We start from the raw sequence: 14700 nt of genomic DNA on the forward strand, positions 1-14700 counted from the left end.
TGAGGCCTTCCTGTTCATGGTTCCTTTTATGATAAAGTTACACCCTGAGATAAGGAGTTGACACATGTAGATAATCAAGGGAAGTCTTTTCTCCCAAGAAGCTGCTCCTACTTGTTTTCGTTGTTCTACCGACTTACCAAATATTCCATCGATGGAGTTTCCTTTCGAGAATGGACAAAGTTCTGATTTAGGAGATCGAGAAAATATGTTGAGCCTTCACCAATGATATCCAAAAATCGTACGAAGCTAAGGATGAATCATGATCCTTCTGGAAATATTCACATGATATTTTTACCACGAACTGAAGAAGAGAATGCTCATTTTGTCGAGCTAGGCGCAAAAGAATCAATCAGAGATGAGACTTATCTTGCGGTTTTTCTTGCATGTTGGCTTTGCAAGTTAGTTCTTCCTAACAAGAAAGTTGATTGTATTCGTGCTAGTGTCTTCAAAGTTGCAAGTTTGATGGCTTATGGGAAAATATTTTCTTTGGCGGTTTCGGTCCTTGCAAGCATCTATCGTGGCCTCAGAAATATATCCACTTCTTCAAACTTGGGTGCTTGCGACATACTACTCCCATTCCTTATGTATATGTGAGTATTTTGAGACCTACTACCGTGTTACCCGCCCCCAACGAGGTGTGCGAATGTGATAGATTTATGGAGAAAAGATGGCAAAACATTTTGACCTTGTTGACGCTCGCAAGTTATTTTCAACAAGTGAATCTGCATAACCTCCACAATCTGGCCATACTACAAGGAAAAGAGCCGCATATTGATGATAGTGGAAAATTGTCCACTTCCTGGAGCGATTTCCTTATAGGCCTCCGTTCAAGTTTTGTCACTTTGAGGCTGGATGATGAATTAATTGTGGAGCCTTATAGCCCTCACCGATTTAGTCGACAATTTGGGTATTGTCAAAATGTTCCTGGTGCACTCATAAAGCACCATTATGATGATTCATTGCTTGCTTTGGTGCAACTATAGAATTCATGTATTCATCTTGGAAGCTCTTCGAAGATCATCATACCAATGCGTCCATCCAATAAGGGGTCTTTAATGACTCGCGAGTATTCAGACTGGTGGCCATCCCATCGAGAGATTTTGTTGAGACGAAGTACCCACATAATTTTGAGAGGTTCGAAAAAAGACGATGCTTCCTTATCAACCAAAGGAGACTAACTTCAAGAAAAGCTTCATCACTCTTTAAAGTTAATGTGACACCAAATATCCCTCCACAATCTATCAAAGTTGTTTTTCCAAGTTTAAAAATTCGAATGGTAAGGCTACACCAGGTGTTGCAGTTACAATCATCATATCAGAGTTGTTGTTTTTCACCGTCTCCAAAGAACTGAAGTATTCAGATCCATCTAGCTCACTGTTCTTGAACTTACGCCGAGTAATCGGGCCAACATGACTGAGATCAACAGATACGACATCAATAGAGTCCTTGTAAGAAAAATCACTACTTTTTCTGAAGGCCATTGCAATAGTTGACTTTGTAGTTTCTGGTTTGCAAGAGAATGAGATGAAGAGCAGAATTGGTCCTTCTAGGCGTGCCAAATTTTTTCGCAACAAATTTCCTTAAGAACTGAAAATTGACTGCAAGAAAAATAAATAAAAGAAAAATATAATTTTTATTGATGAATCGTTGTGAGTACAATTCTGTTGTTCTCTTGATTCTACTCTCCTAAACTTCTCTAAGATTCAAGGGCCTTCAGTAGCGTACTTCTCTAATTGTTGGATGATGTAGACCTTCTTGAGATGTTGTTGATCTCCGGGAACGTCGGAAAGCGCTTCGTCATTTCAAGTCGATCTCTGGGAAGAAATATGTTGATCACTCCTTAGAAGAGCTATGTAGTTGATGTTGTAGCTTTATCCAATTGCATAATGCTTGTTGAAGAGTTTTCTTCCTCTAGAATGTCATGGACATCCCCTATTTGTAGTTGTAGGAGGTGGACAAGGCTGCATATGATTGGCCAAAGAATGTCATTTTGACACTTGGCAGATTGTGATTGGGTCTTGCACTTGATTGGGACTACCACCTCATTTGGACACGTGGTGCCATCTTATTGGTCTTGGATGCCTAGTCACTATGACACGTGACATGGGTTTGGGCTTTAAGGTGAAATGAACCTTGGATTTGAATTTAATAAAATGGCTTCATTTATTTGTAAAACCCAAATTAATCATTTAGCCCAAATGAGCATGGATTTAATTCAAATTTTGTATGAATTTAATCTAATAAAATTTATGTGTCTACAGTGAGTACTTTCCCTCGGGAGTGAGCAAGTAAGCACGAGATGAATACCAAATTTGCATCTCTACTAAGGCATTAACCATCTTCCAGTACCAACTTAAGTCTAATTGTGGAGTATGTATCCATATGTTATCATTGTTTTTCATATACACTTCATGTACCCACTTGATCCATAACACATCTTCCTTCACAACGAGTTGCCAGAGCAGTCTACCAATGGAGGCCATATTCGACAACTTACTACCTTTGATGTTCAAGCCACCAAACTTCTTAGAAATACACACTTGTTCCCATGAAACTAATGGCACTTTTCTTGCTTCCTCAGTACTTCCCCACAAATAATCTCTACATTTTTTGTCCACATTCTATAATACATTCTGAGGCAATATGAATACGGAACTCCAAAAGCTATGTATTGATAAAAAGTACATTAATTATTTGAAGTCTACCTGCATAGGACAATTGCTTTGAATAAGCACTAGTGATCTTGGATGTTATCTTGTCTATCAATTGTTGACACTCCATCTTACTCCAACCCTTAGAAGACAAAGGTAAACCTAGCTAGATATCTTATACGAAGGGTACCTAAGATGAATTATGTCTTCCTCACCAGTTGATCTTTGGTCTGGTCGTCTACTCCTGCCAGGAAACAAGTGTCAAATTTATTCCTGAAATTAATTAATCTCTTAAAGTTGGACCATGGGAGAAAAATGAAAATGTCCCTATGATGCTATCCCTCAAAAAGATGAGGCATCCATGCCAAAACATTGACGTTTTCATGTTCCTGACTGAAAACTCAAACTCGTAATGAAATATTAGGGATAAACTACAAAAAAGAACAAGAACGTACAAAGAGTATATATAGCAACCCAACTTTTATAAATATTATTTTTAAAATGTTTATTTTAATCAAGTTGAGATGTCTTAATGAAATTTCATAAAGTATAAAGATCAAATGACAAATTAAACTTTTGGCACATCGTTGCAAGTAAATATTGATGAGAAAAGTATTTCAAGTAAGTCAATGTGGAACTTTTGTCATTTTTAACACTCCATCTCACGCACAATGCTTTTGGACTATTTTTTTATTTTTTGGGGCCCCAATATTTGGTGAGATGGGCTCTGCAGATACCATGTGAAATTAGGTCTTATGCCTAACTTGATTGCACAAGTTTTATAAGTAGTTCACCCATCTCATTAACCATCAATGTGAGACTTTCGTCATTCTTTATCATTACTGTATTAATAATCTCTAAATTGAACACTGAATGAATAAAGTAAAGGATTGGAGGAAGGAAAAGTTATAATTTGATATATAACACATGACAGAAAACAATTGTTAGAATTATATTTTATTTTTTATTTGGTGTTTAATATTAGCATTAAAGTCTAATTAATCTAAATTCATACAATATAGGATTGATTTGATAAAAAAAATGTTCTCTATCAAAGATTTTTTCATTGAAAATATTAGAAATTTATGAAATATAGACTAGTGACTATTGACTACAATAATATAAATGTACGAATTATAAAAACTTATAGAAGCAGTTCAAAAATAAAGTAATACTTATACAAAGTTTAATTCAAAGACAACTACCAAGACTAGTAGAATTATCTAGGTCACTAGCCTAGTATTTTCTAAGAATTACTAACCAATAATATTGATTTCCCAGTTTGTATTATCATTGTGTAGCTGTTGACAGCAAATGACAAGTAATCTAAAACTACTACAATCTTATGTGTTCATATGGACACCTTAATTGTTTTCCCACTAACGGTATGAAGGAAAATTTTATGTTGAAAATAAGTGGGGTCGGATTGTACTAATTTATTTATGTTTGAAATATAAATAAAAATATTTATATATAATTTAAATAAATATTATGAAAAATAAAGTTGGGATAGGGGTGTAGGTTGTGGGAATGAGGATGGGACGGAGTAAAATAAAATATATCGGAGGATGGAGAAGACACAACTAAAGTAGTTATCGTAAACTTATTTTTTCTACTTTTACTAAAGAAATTATTTTTCTTATTTTCATTATTTTTATTATCTTATGTTAACTCCAAAAAAATAAGACTTAATTAGATCTATAAGTAGTCTATAACTTAGATTAGAAAAAAACAAATAATAAAATAAAATAGTTCATTTGTTTTTTGTATTTATTTATTGTGTGTGTGAAAGTCTTGATTTTCCTACCCATGTGTTACGCCGCATGGCCTGCAAATGAGTGCATGTGATACAAATTACAATCATAATTATTTTGTCTATTTTTTAAAAATACAATTTTTAATTATCTAAAAAGAAACAAAACCAACAGTAATATAATGTTGAACAAGTAATAAATTAACCATGTGGTATCTACATTGATCTACTCGTTAAATGGGGAGCCAAGTGTCATTAGAGAGAATGATGCTCAGTATTTAATTTTAATTAATCTAATTTATAAGCCGTAAGAGATTCTAAATTTTGATTTTTTTAATTAATTAATGGGACTATTCTAGGGATGTTCAAAATCGAACCGAAACCGATAATCTGAACCGAAAAAAGTTATTGGTTTATCAGTAATGGATTATTGGTTTAGCGGTTTTGATAACAGTTTTGAATTTTTTTTTATCGGGTTATTGGTTCTTAACGGTTTGAAGTTTTTTCTTAACGGGTTAACCGATAATCCGATAGTAAATTAAATAATTATATTTATACCATTTTGTATATAAAGTCCTTGACTAGGAGTTTGGTTTCCTACTTTTATTTCTCTTTGTCGCAAACTCTTGGTTATTCTACAATGTAAAACTTGTGAATTTATGTGCATGGTTCATTTGGTTTGTTACCTTGTTTCTAAGTGATTTTCATTATTTTTTTTGTCAAATTTTAACGGTTAAACCGATAACGATCAATAACAAATAAATCAATAACCAATTAGTCAATATCTTAATGGTTCTATAACGGTTTAGCATCTCTATAAACCGATAACCAATAGGGTAAATCGATAAACTTCAAAACCGAACCAACCGATACGCAGCCCTAGACTATTCTATCAACAAATACTAAAAGATTATTGAAGATTTGCTAGTTGATCAATTAGTCTTACCGTTCATGGTTTACCATTGAATTCTTTAGGCTAAGTGAAATATATAAATATATAAATTTTATTGGATTAAATATATGTTTGTTTTGATTGGATAGCTAATTTGTACTCTTTTATTAAAAAAATTATATATTTATCAAAACTCAAGTGCAAGATTTATTTATTTTGAAGCCTAAATCCTTGCCGTGTCAAGATTACTTGGCATCCTTATCAAATTCGGGACCAACAAGTCGATTTCATGTATTCAATAATGTGACAATTTCAATTAAATAAAAAATAAGCCAAAAGCCTCCAAGTGTCCAAAATGATATATTTTAGCTAATCACAAGGAACTTTACTTATTTGGTATAATAGCTATAACGGAGGAGAAGGACCTAAAATTTCCTTTAACTGAATTGATATAAAATTACCCTTCGTTCACCTTTCGACCCCTACATATCTCTGACATCAATATTATAACTCAAAAATATCCTTGATATTAATCTATACCACGTGTTATGCCGCAGCCCGCATGGCCTGCAAATGAGAACATGTGATACAATTATAATTATTTTGTCTATTTTATAATCCAATTTTTTAATCTTCTAATCAATTATGTAGTATCAGAAGAGAATGGTCAGTATTTAGTACCAGTACACTGATATTTAGCTATTTATATATGCTGTAAGAGAATCTAATTTTTGAATTATTTATCAGTTAAATAATTATGTGACTTTATTTTTGCCTCCAAATACTAATAAATTGAAGATTTGTTAGCTGATCAGAGAAATGGATCCCCAAGCATATTATAGCTCTGACGAATCTCAACAATTATGCATGCTTACCTTTCGCCAATATATTTCAAAATTTATTCGGATCGTTCATGATTTATTTTAAATCGATCAACACTTAATCAGTAATTGCCGTTGTTTCAAAATGTCATTTTTCTTCAACAGGAATAAGTGACCATATGAGAATTGAGAAATCAACTCATGAATATATATCTAGATTACATTCAAAAACTCTGAAATCAAGCTCAAATTCGATCCATTTCTACTCTCTAGTTATGAAGAAATTTCATTATTTATTTAATTATATATCCCGAAAAAATCATCAAAATTAAGCCATTTCTATTTTCTTGTTATGAAAATTTTGTTCAGTATCCTTGGTAATTTTGTTGGATATATAATTAAATAAATAAATTATAAACGTTTGACAATTTTAAATTTTAAATCTCAATATAGAATCAAAATGTTATATGCTAATTATGAAGAAAAGATATTCATGTCTTTTGTCAGTATGTGGATAAGGAGGGGTATTCTAGTCATTATACAAGGATACTTATCAAAGAGTTTGTTACCCAAATAGTTAATAGTCAAGGGAGGTTAAAAGCTAACTATGGTTTATGGCTATGCATACTCAAATCATAATTCATTAATGAACAATATCTCTTATTTCTTTTCTTTCTAAATTCTTGTAACTATTTCTTTATTTTATATATTATTGTTAAGAAGTTATTCTTCAATCTTTAGCTTCTTAGGTTACATATTAGTGTTTAATCAAATAAACACATTACATTGGTATTAGAGCAAGACTATAATTTTTTATTTGTAAAAATGCTGAAGACGACAGTAAATGGCAAAAATCACTCAAGTACATGTGTTTTACTTACAAAGTTAGTCAACATATTTAATTAAACTTTTAAATAAAATTTATTGACATGAAATTTTTATTTAAAACTAAAATTTTAAAAAATAAAAAACTATCATTTAATAACCTTTTTCCTTTATACAATCATTTAAAAGATATTATTTAAATCATTTAATACTACATTCACTACTTCATTCTAAATAAGTGGTGTACCTCAGTCCGACGAAATCAATGAAAAATCACCACGTAGGTCTTCCGTCGCCAGGGGTAATATAGGAATTTACTTTTAGTGTTATGTAGAAATATATGGTACTTAACTGTTTTACAGTTGCAATTTTTCATTTATTGGACATAAAAGCCCACCCATATTTCCCTCTTTTCTTTACATCAGCCGAAAAATGTGGGCCCTTGTTTCTGTCTTTTCCTCATTTTTTCAGTTTTCTTTTCACTATCCAACTTCCTTTTAACATATGGACCCCACTTCAACAATTCTAATCTTTGTCTAAGGCTACTTCCGTAAATAAATAAAAAATGAGGGCCACTTCTAACCCCCAAATTTTTTGTTTTAAAAAAAAACAAAAAACAATTATTTGTCATCCTTTCCAAGTGCTATTGCAGACCCACGTTGCAAATTTCTCTCTTTCCTGGATTCTTCTTCCGGTTCTTTCCGCTGCTCTTTTGGTCACCCTTATCAGTTTCATATTTATAATTAATTCTGATTTCTTTAGATTTTGTGTTATCTTTTTTTTTTCTTCTGAATTTTCCTTGTGAGCTTTGGATGTTCTCTGACTCTTCTTCTACCACTAGTGAACTTGTTCGCGCTTCGCACGATAATAAAAAATCTCTTCGATTTGACCTTCAAAATTCTCTTCTCATACTCCTCGTTCCGCTTTAATCTTTATCTAATACCTCAATATTATAAATAATCAAAAAGTTTATTTTGCTCTTTAATTTTTGTTCGAAAAGATAATACAAACGTACAGTCTATCTTTAATTTTGAAAACTATATCAAACCTACAATTAAATTTTAAACAATATGAATTACGATAACGCAATAAAAAGAAGGGAAAAGGGTTTGAAAAATACTTCAACTTTGGCCGAAATTGCTGTTACGATACCAAACTTTATGGAGGACCTTTTACCCCCTGAACTATTTAATAGTGTATTTTTTACCCCTGAACTATTTAATAGTGTATTTTAAAGGTATATATGTGCCCACGTGGACACATTACTATTTATAATTATGCAATATTTTTTATGTCCACGTGGGCACATATACATGTTTAAAATATGGTATTAAATAGTCTAGGGGGTAATAGGTCCTCATGAAAGTTTGGTATCGTAACAACAAATTCGACCAAAGTTGAAGTATTTTTCAGACCCTTATCCCTAAAAAAATATTGGTGTTATACATAAAATCTGTTACTCATCACATGGGGATAAAAAATAGTGAAAGACATCATTTTGGTGCTATACATATTCACTATAAGTATGTAATTATGACAATAATGGTTAAGAAAGGTCTTTGAAATAGATAATTATAATAGGTAACCAAAGATAAAAAAAACTGAAATTTTAAAGAACCCATTTATAGGTTATTTAAGAGCAACAATTAGCTTGAATGGGATGAATGCAATAGCGTGGGAAAATATTAATTAACCAAGGGACTTTTGAGTTTTTCTCCTAATCAGAAGAGTTAAAGAAAACTAATTTTCTAACATTGCATATGTAACATAAACTAAGAAAATTAAAGGAGTGTTTTTTTGTAAACATAACACATTATATATATATATATTAACTATTAATGTAATTTAAGAGTAATAATCATCAAAAGTCATAAGAGTAATGAAAATAAAGATTATTAAGTTTTTATATTAAAGAATATGAATAAATGAAGGAGTAGTAATTGACATATTCATTTTTGTACAATAATTAAAATACATAAATAATAAAAAATATATAATTAAGAGATAATTTTTATATTCTAATATATAGATATAGATTATACATATTGATATATAGATTGATTGTACGTAAATTAAATAATAAAGAGAGATGAATTTAAAATATTAAGATCATTGTCATTTTGTAATTCAAAGAAGGTTAAAAAATATTTAAAATTTTAAGAGTGAAAATTAGAGAGATGTGAATTATAGATATTTTTTAGTCCTTGTAAATAGATATGTGAAGAGTTTTTGTTGTAATTGCTCCTCTACTAATGAAATATTTGTGTAGAATAAATTAAGTAATTACCTTTACAATAAAATAATTGATTAAATAAGAAAAGAGACCTAAAAGAGAAACACCTCCCCTATGTTTCTCCTTTACATATAAGAAATGGGAGGATGAAATACTAATTGACATATTTACTTTTGTACAATAATAAGTAAATAGAATTGTAGAAAAAAATATAAAATAAATAAATAAAATTGATTTAAAAAAAAAAGGTGCATCACTTCTCTAATATTGAAAAGAAACTCTCCTTTCCTTTGTCTCGAATCTTGATCCATCTTGCGCTCCTCTAACATGCTCCTTTAAACATTTACTTGTAAAATAAGAAGTTGGACTCCATATGCTAGAAACAAATTATTCCATGTAAAAGATGAAAATTTATACATAAAAAAAATATTAAAACATAAATATTTAATCATAATACCCTAAATCATTGAGATTAGCAATTTTTGTCAAATGTAGCATGTATTTTTGATACTTATATAGTGATATGTGAAGTCATGCGAATTAATCACAAGAAAGATAAAAAAATCCTTTTATTTTGTGGAGTAACCATTTAGGTGGAGTTATTAGAGGATTAGTGATAGACTTTTGGAATTCATAAAGTGAAAAAAATTATGAAAAATAAAGAAGAGTAAATGAGGGAGGTGTAATTAAGAAAATATAATTTTAATGTTATTTTTAACCTTTTAATATAGCATATAAATAGAGAATAAATAAGAAAATGAGAAAAAAGGAGAAAAAAAAAAGTGGATGGTGACCATTGAGAGGTGCCACATCACCTAGATTATATTTAGCTTTATTATATATATAGATTTTCTTTGTTGCTTTATTCTTGAAGGATTCCATAGATGGCTTTTCCATTGCACTTTTTATTAGCCATTTCAATGTTTTGTATTTTGAAAGTAAAATATTCGAATTTGGTGTTCTCTAATTTTGACTGAGTTGTTTCTTTCTGCATGTGTTAGCTATGTTGGAATCCAAGAAAGAAAAATTTACCGGAGAGTTTTACGAGAGAATAAAAAAACTTTGTTACTGTGAAAGAGTTTCAACCGAGGGAGGCATAGATTTTACATTTTAAAATTGAACTTGCAAAAAAATTTCAATTTGTTTTTCTCAGTGAAAGATGTTCAAACCAGGCTTAGTCAGAAGTTATTCATACTTCAAGTGAGAAAATTATTTGTTTGTGTATTTTGTCGTCCACCAACTTAACAAGTGAATTGTTGAAGATGCAGTAAAAACTGGAGTTTTTTATGAGGGTTACAAACAAATTTCTCTTTTTCATTCTGTTTTTGCTTGTTTGCTGTCTTCAGTTTTCCCCTTTGTGTTTCCGTTGGTTGTTTGTTGTGTTGAGTTTTGTCGTTCTAATGCATCTTTCCGTCTTCATTTCTTCGATTTATGCTTCCTTCGATGTTCTTTTTGTTACTTAAATTGTTGCTTTCTGTGCTTCTCAATGTTCCAATTGTTATATTTAAATTGTTGTTTATGTTTTTAAACCTAATGTTACTTTGAATTGGGGAAAATTTGTTGCTGAAAGCATCCCAAGGTTATTGCTGCAATGGGTTTCAGATTTTCCAAAAAATTATTCACTAATTGAATGAAAGTAAAATAAAAGAAACAATTTCTTGACAGAGAGATATCTACTTCAACTTCAAACTACATAGAAGGTACGTGTAATAATGAAAAGAGGTTCAGTATGGAGTTTGCCGGGTTTTGCTCTTAGTAAGTTGTCATTTTAGGTGACGATATCATTCCTAGATGAAGGCATCACTTACAATTTATGAACTTTTCAAATTAAGACATTATTATAAGTTAGTTCTTTTCGATCTGCAGAGCGTTATCCAAAAGAACATAAAAAGGCATTACTCTTTCTCTCATAATGCTCAGATGGTGATAGTTCATGCAGGAAAAGAAAAAGAGAAACAAGTAGTTGTTTGCGGAAAATAGTTCAGGGAGGAAAAGAAAAAAAGAACAACCAACTGTTCACGTGTGAAACTTGCGGAAGAGTTATTAAGAATGATACATAGCTAGTGATAATACTTAACTTGCAAGTAAAGAACCAACGTTTCTGAGTATGATTACATTCGTGTTGTTGTTGCTCTTATTTTTATTGTTCTTTTGTTGTCTGTTAGCAAGAACAGGCGATATATTTTAGAAATTGTCTTCTGATCAAGTGTATTTATGTTACCAAATAGACAGCAGCAGCAGAAAAGTTCTTTGTTATTTTGTGTAAAGAATCTTCTGGCGCTTCAACTTTTGTTATAGCTAACATTGTTTTAGTTGATACGAGGTAAGCTAAGGATAACTATTGGGGTAAACTGGAGCAATTTTTTCTGCCCTGATTATTGGCTGTCACCTCTTAGTGGTCTTTTAGGGTGTAGATGTCTGCCAAATTCTACCAAGACATTATTAAAAATAATGAAAAAGTAACACCCGTAAGATAGATTACTAACAACCGAAAAAAGGAAGATATCACATCTTGATTGTTACCTGGATATAGTGCAAAAAAAAATTAGGGAAAAATCATAGCAAAATGAATCAGTTCATACCTGAAAGAGCAAAACCATAAAGAATAACAGAGGAAAGACGAAGCGGAAGAAGCAGAGGTTTGATTTTGGCTATGAGAGTATCTGTAGAGGCATTACTTCGACTCTGAGTCATAGGCATTAATTGACCTGTCCAATGCTATCCAAAAGAACATAAAAAACCATTACTATTTCCCTTATAATAAATAGATACTAATAGATAAGGTTGGAAAAGCAAAGGAGAACAAATTGTTCCCGTGTGAAACTCGCGAAAAAGTTATTAAAATTGATACATAGATGGTGATAGTTCAGTTAGGAAAAGAAAAGGAAAACAATCAATTGTTCAGTTATTAAGATTGATACATAGATGGTGATAGTTCAGTTAGGAAAAGAAAAGGAAAACAATCAATTGTTCACGTGTGAAACTTGCGAAAAAGTAAAACTTTGAGGCTCTTCTATTAGTTGTACACAGATGCATTTGAGCTTCCTCTGTTTTTTCATGCAGGCAATTTTCTAAATGAGCACAGTTCATCTGCAAATCAACAATGGGAAAAGATTAAGAAGAAGTCATTAAATAAATTAGCATATCATGAGAACCTTATGAAAAAAAATTAAGTGTAGACACAGTGATTGTTAGCTACTGAAACTTCATGTTATATCTATAGTATAAGTGGTCTATAAAACATAATTCAAGGGCAATTTTGACCCTTTTCTGTATATTTAATACACAACCACATTCTTCTTTATTTTCACATCAAATATAAAACACGCCCGTGCCTTGCACGGGCACTCACCCCCTAGTACTAATATATATTACATAAGTGAAAAGTTATCCAATCAAATACAATCACATTGAATAAAATGAATAAAATATTCTAAATGAAATTTAATTGAAACAATTTGTTTTTTCCTTCTCGATCTAGACAGAGCAGACAAATGATAGAAGTTTGCGCATTGAGAAATAGGATAATAAATAATTTCAAAGTATTTTAAGGTGTAGTTACATGCAAGGCATCAGCTATTTTTAAAATCTTTATGTTCATTAATGTTTATTCTGCTTTTTTTATTCTCTTTGGTCTTTATTATTTTTTTGCCATATTATTTTACGTAAGCCGATTTTTTTTATGAGTATAGTTATTAAGATGTGCTAAATTATCAAAAAGGATTGAATATGGATGTTGAATGGAAATCAGTGGCGTAGCCAGGAATTTAATGAAGGGTGTCCAAACTTTTAATAGTAATTTTTTTTAAAAAACGACTATTTAAATTACCAAAACAAATAATCAAGTTAAATATAGGAATATTTTTAATAGAATTACAAGTGTATAATTCAAAACTAACATAAAGAAAATAAACTACTATTGAAAACATAATTTAAATATATTATTACAATTATACTCGACGAGGTTTCATATCCTGAAACGTTTTTATAATAGACTCATTAGAAATAGTACGAAATACTTTTTTTTCTACATAAGGCACTATACAACTGTCTAAAAACTCATCATCCATTCGATTTTGCAAGTCATTTTTAGAGTATTTAAATCTATGCTTTATTTTTTAGAAGAATGTGACAACATCTCTAATTGATCTACCGTTGTTTCTTTATTTGGTTGACTTAGAGAAGTCAAACTTTTTTTGGTACTCTATTATAATAATTTCTTATGTGTATTGAAACTTGAAACTAAAATATTAAGTTGGTTATTTTTGTTATAAAATAAGAGAACGAGAAGAAAAAACAGAGAGAGAATTATTGAGATTCTATTCTTAATAATATTGTGATATAATTTGGGTAAATGAGTTTCCTATTTATAGAGAAAGGAAACCTTATTCCATAAGGGAAAAGTATTAAAATTTAAGGAAATCTTATTCCATAAGGAAAAGGTATTAAAATTTAAGGAAATAATTCTAATTGAAAAAAATCCACAAGAAAAAGTATTAAATTCAAGGAAATCTTATTCTACAAGGAAAATGTATTAAAATTTAAGAAAATAATTTAATTTTAATTGAAAAAAAATAGTTAGTAAAGGAGGGATTCGAACTTGTGTCTTGGAGACCTCATGATACTATTAACCACTAAGCTATTGAACTTTTATGTTAAAATTACGCATGTTTATTTACTTAATTGAATTCAAGAAGTCAAAATAATTACAGAAAAAGAATAAAACCCTGCGGGGAATCGAACCGGGACAAAAAGTAGGATTGCACAAACTATTGCCAACTCCACTGCGCATCACTTTGTTATTTTAGGGGGTCCAAATTCTATATATACCAATATAAAGTCAAAATTTTACGTGTATATATAGTATAATTTTTCGACAAAGGGTGTCCAATTGGACACCCTTGGAGCCTACGTGGCTCCGCCCCTGATGGAAACTATCTTATTGTATTAAAATTGATTAATTTTATTATTTTCATTCTTTCAACATGTGAAGGATTGGTTTTAGTGTTTCAAAATTATTTGGTTAAATTCAGACTCTTGTGTCTTATGTTTGAGTCAAGATTTATTCCTCAATAAAAAAGTATGAATTGAATGAAAATAATTTAAGCAAGGATAAACTTATTTTATTACTATTATAATATGATAATTTACTATACTGAAATCCTCGAGTTTTATTATTAACAAACAGTCTTAGATGAATTCAATATTTTACTTAATCAATATATTTGATTTTTTAGGAAGATTTGCAAATTCTTATATGCACATGCTACACCTTCTTCTTTCTCATTAAATTACCTATTCATTTCGTTTCTTCCCATTCCACAATTCAATTTTTTTTAAAAAGTATAATTTACATAAATCTCATAGTGTTAAGAGTTAATTATATTATTTCCCAACTCTTCTTCAAATTATAAAAATCCCTTAAAAATTATGAATTTTGGATATATCACTGGACTTTCGAAGACATCAGCAGACATCCAGATACATAGGGGAGAGATGTCCCCTATGTATCCGAGAGGGGATAG

Source organism: Solanum verrucosum, unplaced genomic scaffold, assembly GCF_900185275.1.
Source record: "Solanum verrucosum unplaced genomic scaffold, falcon-dt-bn FXZP01000109.1, whole genome shotgun sequence".
NCBI lineage: Eukaryota > Viridiplantae > Streptophyta > Magnoliopsida > Solanales > Solanaceae > Solanum > Solanum verrucosum.